At 41.9% G+C, this 9,697-nt stretch overlaps 1 non-coding gene across 1 annotated transcript; it reads right to left on the reverse strand.

The window, feature by feature from the left end:
* Positions 1-3,866: 3,866 nt before the first annotated feature.
* Positions 3,867-3,939, reverse strand: Trnan-guu (transfer RNA asparagine (anticodon GUU)). Its single transcript has one exon. It is a non-coding gene; the product is annotated as a tRNA-Asn (tRNA).
* Between the last annotated feature and the right edge of the window lie 5,758 nt (positions 3,940-9,697).

Raw genomic sequence — 9,697 nt, forward strand, 5'->3', positions numbered from 1 at the left:
CAGAGCCTCCACCACACTGAATAGTCCCCTGCTGACATGCAGCGTCCATGGATTCATGAGGTTGTCTCCATACCAGTACACACGTCCATCTGCTCGATACAATTTGAAACGAGACTCGTCCGACGAGGCAACATGTTTCCAGTCATTAGCAGTCCAATGTCGGTGTTGACGGACCCTGGCGAGGCGTAAAAATTGGTGTCGTGCAGTCATCAAGGGTACACAAGTGGGCCTGCCGTTCCTAAAGTCCACATCGATGATGTTTTGTTGAATGGTTCGCACGCTGACATTTGTTGATGGCCCGGCACTGAAATCTGCAGCAATTTGCGGAACCGTTCTACTTCCGTCACCTTGAACGATTCTCTTCAGTCGTCATTGGTCCAGTTTTTGCAGGATCTTTTTCCGCCCGCAGCGACGGCGGAGATTGGATGTTTTACCGAATTCCTGATAGTCACGGTACATTAGCGAAACGGTCGCACTGGAAAATCCCCACTTCATCGCTACCTCGGAGATGCTGTGTCCCATCGCTCGTGCACGGACTATAACACCACGTTTAAACTCACTTAAATCTTCCTAACCCGCTATTGCAGCAGCAGCAACCGATCCAACAACTGCGCCAGACACTTGTTGTCTTACATAATCGATGCCGACCGCAGCGCCGAATTCTGCCTGTTTACGTATCTCTGTATTTGAATACACATGCCTATACCAGTTTCTTTGGCGCGTCAGTGTATTACGGTTGGTGTGGTGTGGGCGACTAGCGACGCTAAAGTCCAGTGTTCTACTCCAACCTCCCACCAGACCGAGCCATTCAATACCAGCAAAAAAGGCGCCTATCGGAGCACAAAGAAGGCGAGTAGGTCCCTTTTTAAAAGAGTCTGACTGGAAAGTGGCGTGCCAGCTGCCTCATTCTACCTTGCTCAGCACCTTTAAAAACTTTGGCATACGAACATACTCGCCCTCTTGGCACAAGCTACCAAAGCTGTATTTCCTTCACATCCACCAGCCCACTGCTGTAAATCGCTCATACCCACCTAATCCCACTTGCTCATTCTCACTCACTCAATCAGCGCAACCCATTGTCACTATTTCTTTGTTCCTAACTGTCTCCTCACAGTGACAATCTCCTTCGTTCGGTCCTATGAGTACTGTCTCCTATCATTCTCACTGTCTCCGTCTCTGACTTATTACTACTATCTCACTCGTGATACTACTAGGTCTACAACTTTGCTTCCGCTGTTTTTTCTCGAAGTTTCGGGCTTTATTGTAAAAAACTTACAAAAAAATTATGATTCATAGTATTGCCCATCGCTGGCCGCTACATTGTCCCATCTTTCGGATAGCATACGAATCACATGTCGAAAGAACTGGCAGTCTTTTGTGGGGATCCATGAACCGATTCAATTTTGTACTTGTTCATATGATCGGAAGTGCTCGTCAGCCAGACTGTATGCCACTGATCGAAAAAGTTGGTAGTCAGCAACTTATAGAGAATACGGCGGGAGGGATAGGACTTCTCATTGCAACGTTTCCATGTATATTTTGACGAGTTTTGCGATATGGGGTCGAGCAGTGACTTACTGCAAAATTACCTTTATGTGTCTATCACTATATTATGGCCGTTTGTGTTTCAGTGCAGGGCTCGAACGCTTCAATTGCTTTCGACAACGATGTCCTGTGACTGTCTTCGTTTGTAGCAACGAAAATGTTCTGTCTTCCCCCGCCATACCGGTCTCCGGCGTCAAAATCACCGTTCTTAAGGCGTTGAAATCGTTCTCTGCACGTTCTTCCTCTAATAGTTCTCTCACCATTGGTCTTGCCCAGCATTTTAAGAGCCACAGCCGCAGATTGCTTCATGTTAAAGCAGAAAATTAAAACTTCCCGCAAAGGGCGGGAAATGGTTTCGTAAGTTGACGTACTTAATCGAGAATAAACTTATGATTAAATCACAAATCGACTAATATTTTTAAGGCATTATGTTTACAGATGCCTAAGCTTGTTGCATTTCACCTACGACCAATCACCTGAACACCACTTGCCGCTAATGCCCTCTATTGCAAAACGGCGGAAGCAAAGTTGTTGACCTAATAATACGCAATCGATGAAAAGTGGATAATGGAATGGAAAATGGGAACCCCTCAAGGCTACTACGATGAAAGTCTCACTTGATTTTTAATGGTTTCAATAAAAAATTCAGAAAAATGAATTACTATTGTAATGAACTACTCGGAAGCCGGTCTGAAAGCAACTATCCATTAAAGAGCACGGATTCTAATCATAACTTGACGAGCACCATCAATGTTTACGAAAGTTCTTTACGTGGTTTTGATGGCTATGCAGTACGTACGGAAACGTTTTCCGTGACAATTCAATATTTAATTCAACTTTATGCGAACCTGATAACCGTCCACGACGCACATGCACAGCCTGTAGGACTCCTATCAGAAGAATGGCTTTTTACAGACATTTTCCGAGGCTATTTCAAACTTTAATTCACTTTTAAGTAGATAATAATATAAATTGTAAGGTACGCATACTGTTAGCATGGAAACGAGTTGCTTTTTGTGAGTTGGCCTGTTTCGCGCCAGCCATCTCAAGGCGCACTGGTGAATGTTTGGTTCAGTCCAAAAATAATTTGTAACATTAAATGAAATCTTTAATTAAGTTCTGAATATGCAATTATGGTTACTAAAATCATGATTAGAAAGCCATCAGCTTGGATATGTCATCAGCATAGTCGGAAATCAGCGTGCAGTAGACGAAGTGAAGGAATTCTGGTACCCTGGAAGAAATGACGAACGAAGCTAGTGAGATATACAGAGCAGACTAGTACAGATAAAGAAAGCATTTGTCATTAATTTTCCGTCTGTATCTAACATAGAACTTAATTCGAGGAAGAATTTTTTGAGAGTGTACTTCTGGATTACAATACCGTATGAAAGTGATTAATGGTTGACGTGTAGAAAGAGGAAAGTATCAGAGTCGAAGTATTCGAGTTGTTATGCTGTAGAACGATGTTAGAATCTGGGAGGAAAGGATATGTGTAAAATACGACCCAAGAAGAAAGGACAGGGCGATGGAACATATGTTAAGACATCCGGGACAATTCCGCGCTACCAGAGGGAGCCATACAGGGCAAAAACTGTCTGGAAAGACAGAGACTGAAATACGAGGATATGCAATAAATAGTTGAGGAAGTTGGGTGTAAATAGTACTTTGATATGAGAGATTGTCATAGGAGAATCAACGTGGCGGGCTTCATCCCCAACCAGTCCGAAGATTGGTAACCCCCCTCCGGTACAAAATAAAAATCTCAGTAACACTTAAAAAAATTGTGTGCCGAATTATGTCTGAACAAGTTTCCCCTTAACGCTCACGAGCAATGATCTTTCTCGTAGAAGTAGTGGTCCACCAAGTTGGAAAACAGAATGTGTAAAGTATTTAAAGTGCAAGAGAAGTAGCGGCTGCTTGAAGTTATGAGGATGGAGAGGAAGCGAGCACATCTAACTCAGATGGTACGAGCACTGCAAGCAAAATAGAGGTTTGTACTTATATTTGTGGTTTGTCTTAAAATCTCAGTCAGGAAATCACTGCACTCTCTATTGCACAACGAAATACTCATTCTCGATCTCAACGGCTCTCGTTGCTCTATGTCCGCATTCACAATTAGAATGAGTGGAGGAATGTATGAATTAGAGGAACAGAGACGTATGGGAAACTATAAACGAATCTGCAGCCTGCAGTTACTGTTGGCGGGGCATGTTACACATATTAAATGGATACAATACATTAACAGTGCAGTGACAAGTATTACAATTTTGCGACTATACAGAGCTACAATGTACCAGAGCAGAAGAAATTAAAATTTGTAGCAGGACGTGGTTTTGATCCACGGACCTTTGGGTTAACAGCCCAATGCGCTCCCAACTGCGCCATCCTGCTCCATATATGTCCGTTTCCTTCAGGTAGAACATACCCAGCACACCCTCTTTGAAGGGGGGAGCTTCCGGCAGCTGGCAGGTGCGAGCTTGCACCTGGAGGACGTAATTTTCAACTGGGAGAACCGCTAAACAGGCGTGCTATTTGAGAAGTTATTTTATTTCATTTTATTTTCAAAATCAGTTTCGGCAATTCAAATGCCACCTTCGGGCCCCTATGCACCTCATGTACAGGCATTCAGACGTGTCGATATGGGCGTACTGGAGCCATCAGTATCTGGATGTCATGAATTCGTATTGCAAGCGTTTCCTTCGAAGACCTGGCAACAACTGACTACATCTTAGCTGATTTCGTCTTTTACCCTAATTATAGACTGTATTTCTTCCTTTTATTAGTCACCAGATTTCACACTTCTGCAGTAACGCTGCAGCACCCAAGCACTATAATGGTAAATGCATCTGCTCGTCTATTTTTGCAAACACTATCTCCTCGTTCTGATGGCATGCTCTACCCTCTTCTTCGCTAATTCAGTGATGTGTTTCTCGATTTTCCTTCCATTTTTTTCCAAAATGTGTTGGGTTTTTGAAAATTGCTCCTCTGTTTGCGCTACTAGTTCAGCATTCTGTCTTTCCATTTGCTAAACAATTCACCACTTCTGCTAAGCTTTGCCTCGTTCTGCTTCGTCGAGTTAGACAACAGCTCTTCAATCGCTAGGTGAATTTCTGTGAGATGCGCCATATTACATTCGACATCTTCTATTTATGGGCTTTGCGTCGGTTGTCAGTTCGGGCAGTGAATCAAGGCTGATAACCCTTGACACAGACTCTTTCCTTGTTAGAACTGTTGGCGTTAATTTGATTATCTGTCTAATCTTCTGCGTCTGATTCCGCATCACTACGTGATGCCAGCTGCTCGAGATGTTCCTAAAACCTTAGATACTTCTGTAACTTCATCTTTTCATACCTTGATTACATCTGCAGTTTTATGCAGCTGACTCGTAGTGCCTTTCACTTCTCGAGACTGTGCTTATTTTATTGAGGTTGCCACACATTTGCTCATCAGCTATTTGACTAGTTTTTGCTTTGGACTTTTTATCTTCTCCCCGATTTTCTTACACATCTCAGAGATCCTCTTGTCAAAACCGGGTAATTGACCTCCAAGCTTATATCTTTGCAAAATTTTCCTGTTTTCTTTGAAGGTGTCTTTATCTCTTTTTCCTGATCCACTTTCTCAAGTTTTCTTTGAAATGTTCATCTGTCCTTTCGTAATGTTCATCGTTTTTATAAATTATAGAGCGCAGCAATCAGTCGTTTTTTGTTATTTTTGCAGATTTTATTACGCAAACCCAGACTTCGGCTAGTGCCTAACCATTGTCAACGCACTATTTTCTAATCTCTAACCATGTCAGTTCCCTGCTGTTCTTTGAATACTACTGTATAAATGAAGTATTATTTATACAGCAGTATTCAAAGAACTGTGACTGACGACCGAACAGCAGGGAACTGATATGCTTAGAGATTAGAAAATAGTGCGTTGACAATGGCTATTCCTAGCCGAAATCTGGATTTGCGTAATAAAACCTGCAAAAGAAAAAAAAGGACGACTGATCGCTGCGGTCTGTAATTTATAAATCACGTAACAGTCGCTGAGTGCATCCACTTTCCTAATGGAAGGTAACTTGATGGTTCATCGTTTTTCTCATCTTGTTGCTTATTTATCAACGCTAATGCTGCGATATTTTATTCGGTCTTTTCGTTTTTCTCGTACTGTCGCATGTTTTGCAAATACATTTCAACCAGAAAGGATTGGAGATCAAACAGAGTCGAAACTGGAGAGGTTGGTGCACGATATGAAATAATTTGTGCTACTTCCTCGCGTCCATTAGTTTAGGAGTTTTCTGTTGCCTATGGCATTGTCAGATTTTCCTTTTACAAAAACTCAGCTTGGGACTGCTCTCAACTATCCTGCAAATTACTCAGTTCACTTTCTGTTACAATAGATCCCTGAAAATCATCATTCTCACTTTCCCTAGTTTCGATCTCTTGTGAATTTCCCTTCTGAACATCCATGTGCGACTCACTATCTGTGGTTCTTGACTCATGTTGGCTCATTCTCACCAACCTACGTGCACGAGCGCGATAAACTTTGACTCCTCGCCTACTACAAAATTTCTATCCCAGACACACTAATAACCCTACCAAAATCACAAATACAGTTGATTCAATCGTCCTAAATCAAACTACATGGTTCAAGAGACCTTTTCAATTCTCAAAAATTGTGTGGTGTATATATGCATACCGAAGCAACAAGTCAGATTTGGCACCAAGTAGATTCTCCCACTAACTAGGCAGATGCATTAACCACTTGTGCAAAGCCGCTGTGCCAGGGTGGTTTATTGGTTAGCGCATCTGCCTAGTGAGCGTAAGACCCGGGTTCGAATTCCAGCCTTGGTACATATGTTCAGTCGTTGCTTCAGTCTGCAATTATAGATGTATGAGACTTAAAAAGACGACTGGAACTGTGCCGTTTAATTTGATTAAAGCCCCTATGCCTAGCTTTCAGGTGGGATCCCCTGTTTCGTTCAATGCTGAGGTACTATTCCAACACAGATGGAGAGGCTCTGCAGTGCTGTTCGACTTCAAGGGGAATACAAAGTGCACTGAGGAGTGAGTGGAAATTTGGATGGAGGAGGGATGCGTGCTGCGCTAGTGTGTACCGTTGTTCAAAGCCACAGTGCCAGGGTGGCGTAGTGGTTAAGGGGCTCCGGAACGCCCTATACTTGCAATGTTAAAATAACGCTTACAAATTACATCTTTCCTCACAAAGTATTTCAGGTAGGAAGTTGAACTTTTTACAGATTATTTATTGGAATATGGGTTACTAAAGATGATTTTTTTTTCAATTGTAATGAAAATTCACATTTTTTTGCAATTTTTTATTTATATATTCAAAAATATACAGGTTTTTGGAAAAAGGCTGTGTTAAATTATGCAGAAGGTACTGTGTAACATTTACTGAAAGTTTGAAACGAATATGTTTGGAAGATCCTTAGAAAACATGTAAGTAGTATGAGAAAATAAAAGTTTTGGGAATCGAGCGACAAAGATTGGATTAACTTTTTAGTGCATTCCAGGTCCATAGGATGGATTATCTTCATCCTCTGCAAACTCCTCCTCCAGCTTCCTCTTGTTCCTCCTCCTGTTTACTCTTGCTTGTATTTCTAGACTCTTTACAGCCCTGTCTGCAGCCCGAAGGCGTTCCTTGTGTAAAGCAAGCATTGCTCGTACCATGTTAGAACCTATCTTCATTCCCATATTTCTAAATACCTTGCACCTTACAATGTTGTCATCATTGAAAGTCGCAACAGCAAATTTACTTTTACTCGTTATTATACTTCAACAAAACAGAGACTCAAGAAACAGAATTAATTACGAATATTTTCGAGATAACGACAGAGTAAATAAACATGAAACAATCGACAATCACACCAGCGATATATATTGAACCATCACAGGTTAGCCACAACACATACTTTATCTCACATCACTAAAATGTACCTGATGAACACGGAAGTTAATAATAACACCATTTGACAGCAGTTTAACAGCGCCACGGTGTGTCACGCCCATGTAGAACACATTTCAAAAAAAATTTAAAAATAGTTGTAGTCTTCTGAATTGAATAAATTATATATCTATTAATAGGTAATAGTCTGCAGATTCAGAAAACGCAAAAAAGTAAAAATTGAACTTTTCATGAATTTGAGCCTTTCCGGAGCCCCTTAACGCATCTGCCTAGCGAGCAGGTGCCCTTTGTTAGAATCCCGGCTTTGGTGCAAATTTTGCAATAAGAATCGAAATGATTGACACTAGACTTATAATTCGAGAAATTAGAGGTGATACAGAGGCTTACCGATAGTTAATCTTCCCATGCAATATTCGCGAGTGGAACAGGGAAGGGGAGGGTCAGTTACTGACACAAGAAGCACCCTCCACCACACACCGTCAGGCGGCTTTCGGAGTACTAATATACAGGGTGTGTCAATTAAAAGTGGCCCAGACATTTTGAAACCATTTCTGCCAGCATTAACGGAAGCAGGAAAGACCTACAGTTACTTCCAACACAATGGAGCAACAGTCAATATAGCGAGCCGAACCTTGCAGAACATTTACACAATCTGCATGCCTGACAGACTTGTTAGCAGAGGTCAGTCTGGTCACGGCCCCAGCTGGCTACCCATGTCACCTGATCTGTCAGTATGCGATTACTTTGTTTGGGGACCCCTCAAGTCTAAGGTAGCGAAACAACCCCCATAGTTTTCAAGAACTGCAGTAGAACATTTAGGATAAAACTGCAGCAAGTCCAGCAGTTTTTTTATCTTCGATTCATCTTCAGCAAATTGGAATAGTTGTCACTTTCTATATCTGCTATAGGCAGCTTAGTACTGTACTTCCTTTCCTCTGTTGTGTTTCTTTGTACCCTGGAACACTGTTCTCCGGAACACTTTTATTTGCCCCATCCTGTAATTGTTGATATGATCTGATACGCCGCCACATATATTACGTGCCGTTCTGTGTAGGTACTGTGAGAGGCAGTGAGGTCAGCTTTCCAACGTGCCACACGAGCTAGGAGGCACTTGAAAGCCACGTCGTTTCCACACGAACTGTTTACTAGCTAGAGCAAACAATGACGTGCTTTTCTAGGAGCTCACTTGAAATAAACGAGCTGAGGACTCTATGACAAAAAAAACTATTGATGACCATCTTTCTCAACTGAGAGAAAATAGCTATGTGAATAGGCTATGATAATTATTCTGCCATTTATCAGTTTTAGTTTGCACTTATTTATTCACAAGTAAGAGAGTTCTTCTCTCTATCGTTGACTAAATGATTGCACTTCTTGGGTTTTTCCGTAGAGAAAGAATGGGTCGAAATTCAGCCTCCGTGTTTGAGTACGACATTAACTATTGTTGATGAGGAACGGAACCACTCTCTAATACTTTCAAAAAGCTTTATTTTATAGTGGCTCTGCCAGTTATGCCCATCTCCATAGGGGTAAATTCTCCATTCACAATGATGTGAAAGTTAGCTATCTGTTTTTGTGTTATACTTAGAAATTTCCACACTACCGTACCATAAACTTCGCAATGATATCCAAACAAAATGGCGCAGCCTTTTGATAAATTCGAGTATGGTTCGACGAGAACAGCGCTGCAACAATCTATGCTGAATTGATGGAAATGTACCGTAACACTTCATCATCATATGACACGTTAGTAAGGTGATACAAACGCTTCTAGTGAGGTCAAACAGCTGTGAATGACGAAGAACGAAGTGACCCATCCTCCCTATGAAAAGAACCGAGGAAAGGCCCCAGTGCTCTCAGACCGGCGTGTCACAGTCAAGGCGACAGTGAAGATAGTCAAAATCAGTCATGGTTCAGCTTTCAACATCATTCACAAGAATCTGAATATGAAAAATGTCGCTGCCCCATGAATGCCGCAATTACATCCATTTAAGAACCCTGCTGAATCGAGACAGCAGTGCAAATATTGCAGCAGTACAGGTCAATCCAGATCACTCGTTAGGCGCGTGTCACCATGAACGAGTACTGCATATATCGCTGTGGTCTCACACAGAGGAGCATAGGTAGAAGATATGTGGATTCATCACCGATGAAAACGGGAAAGGAGTTGCGGAGTGTATTTTTTTTTTTTTGGGGAGGGGGGGGGGGACCTCAATGGTGCAGTGCTACCTGGTTA

Source organism: Schistocerca cancellata, chromosome 3 (genome assembly GCF_023864275.1).
Source record: "Schistocerca cancellata isolate TAMUIC-IGC-003103 chromosome 3, iqSchCanc2.1, whole genome shotgun sequence".
In the NCBI taxonomy this organism is placed as follows: Eukaryota; Metazoa; Arthropoda; class Insecta; order Orthoptera; family Acrididae; genus Schistocerca; species Schistocerca cancellata.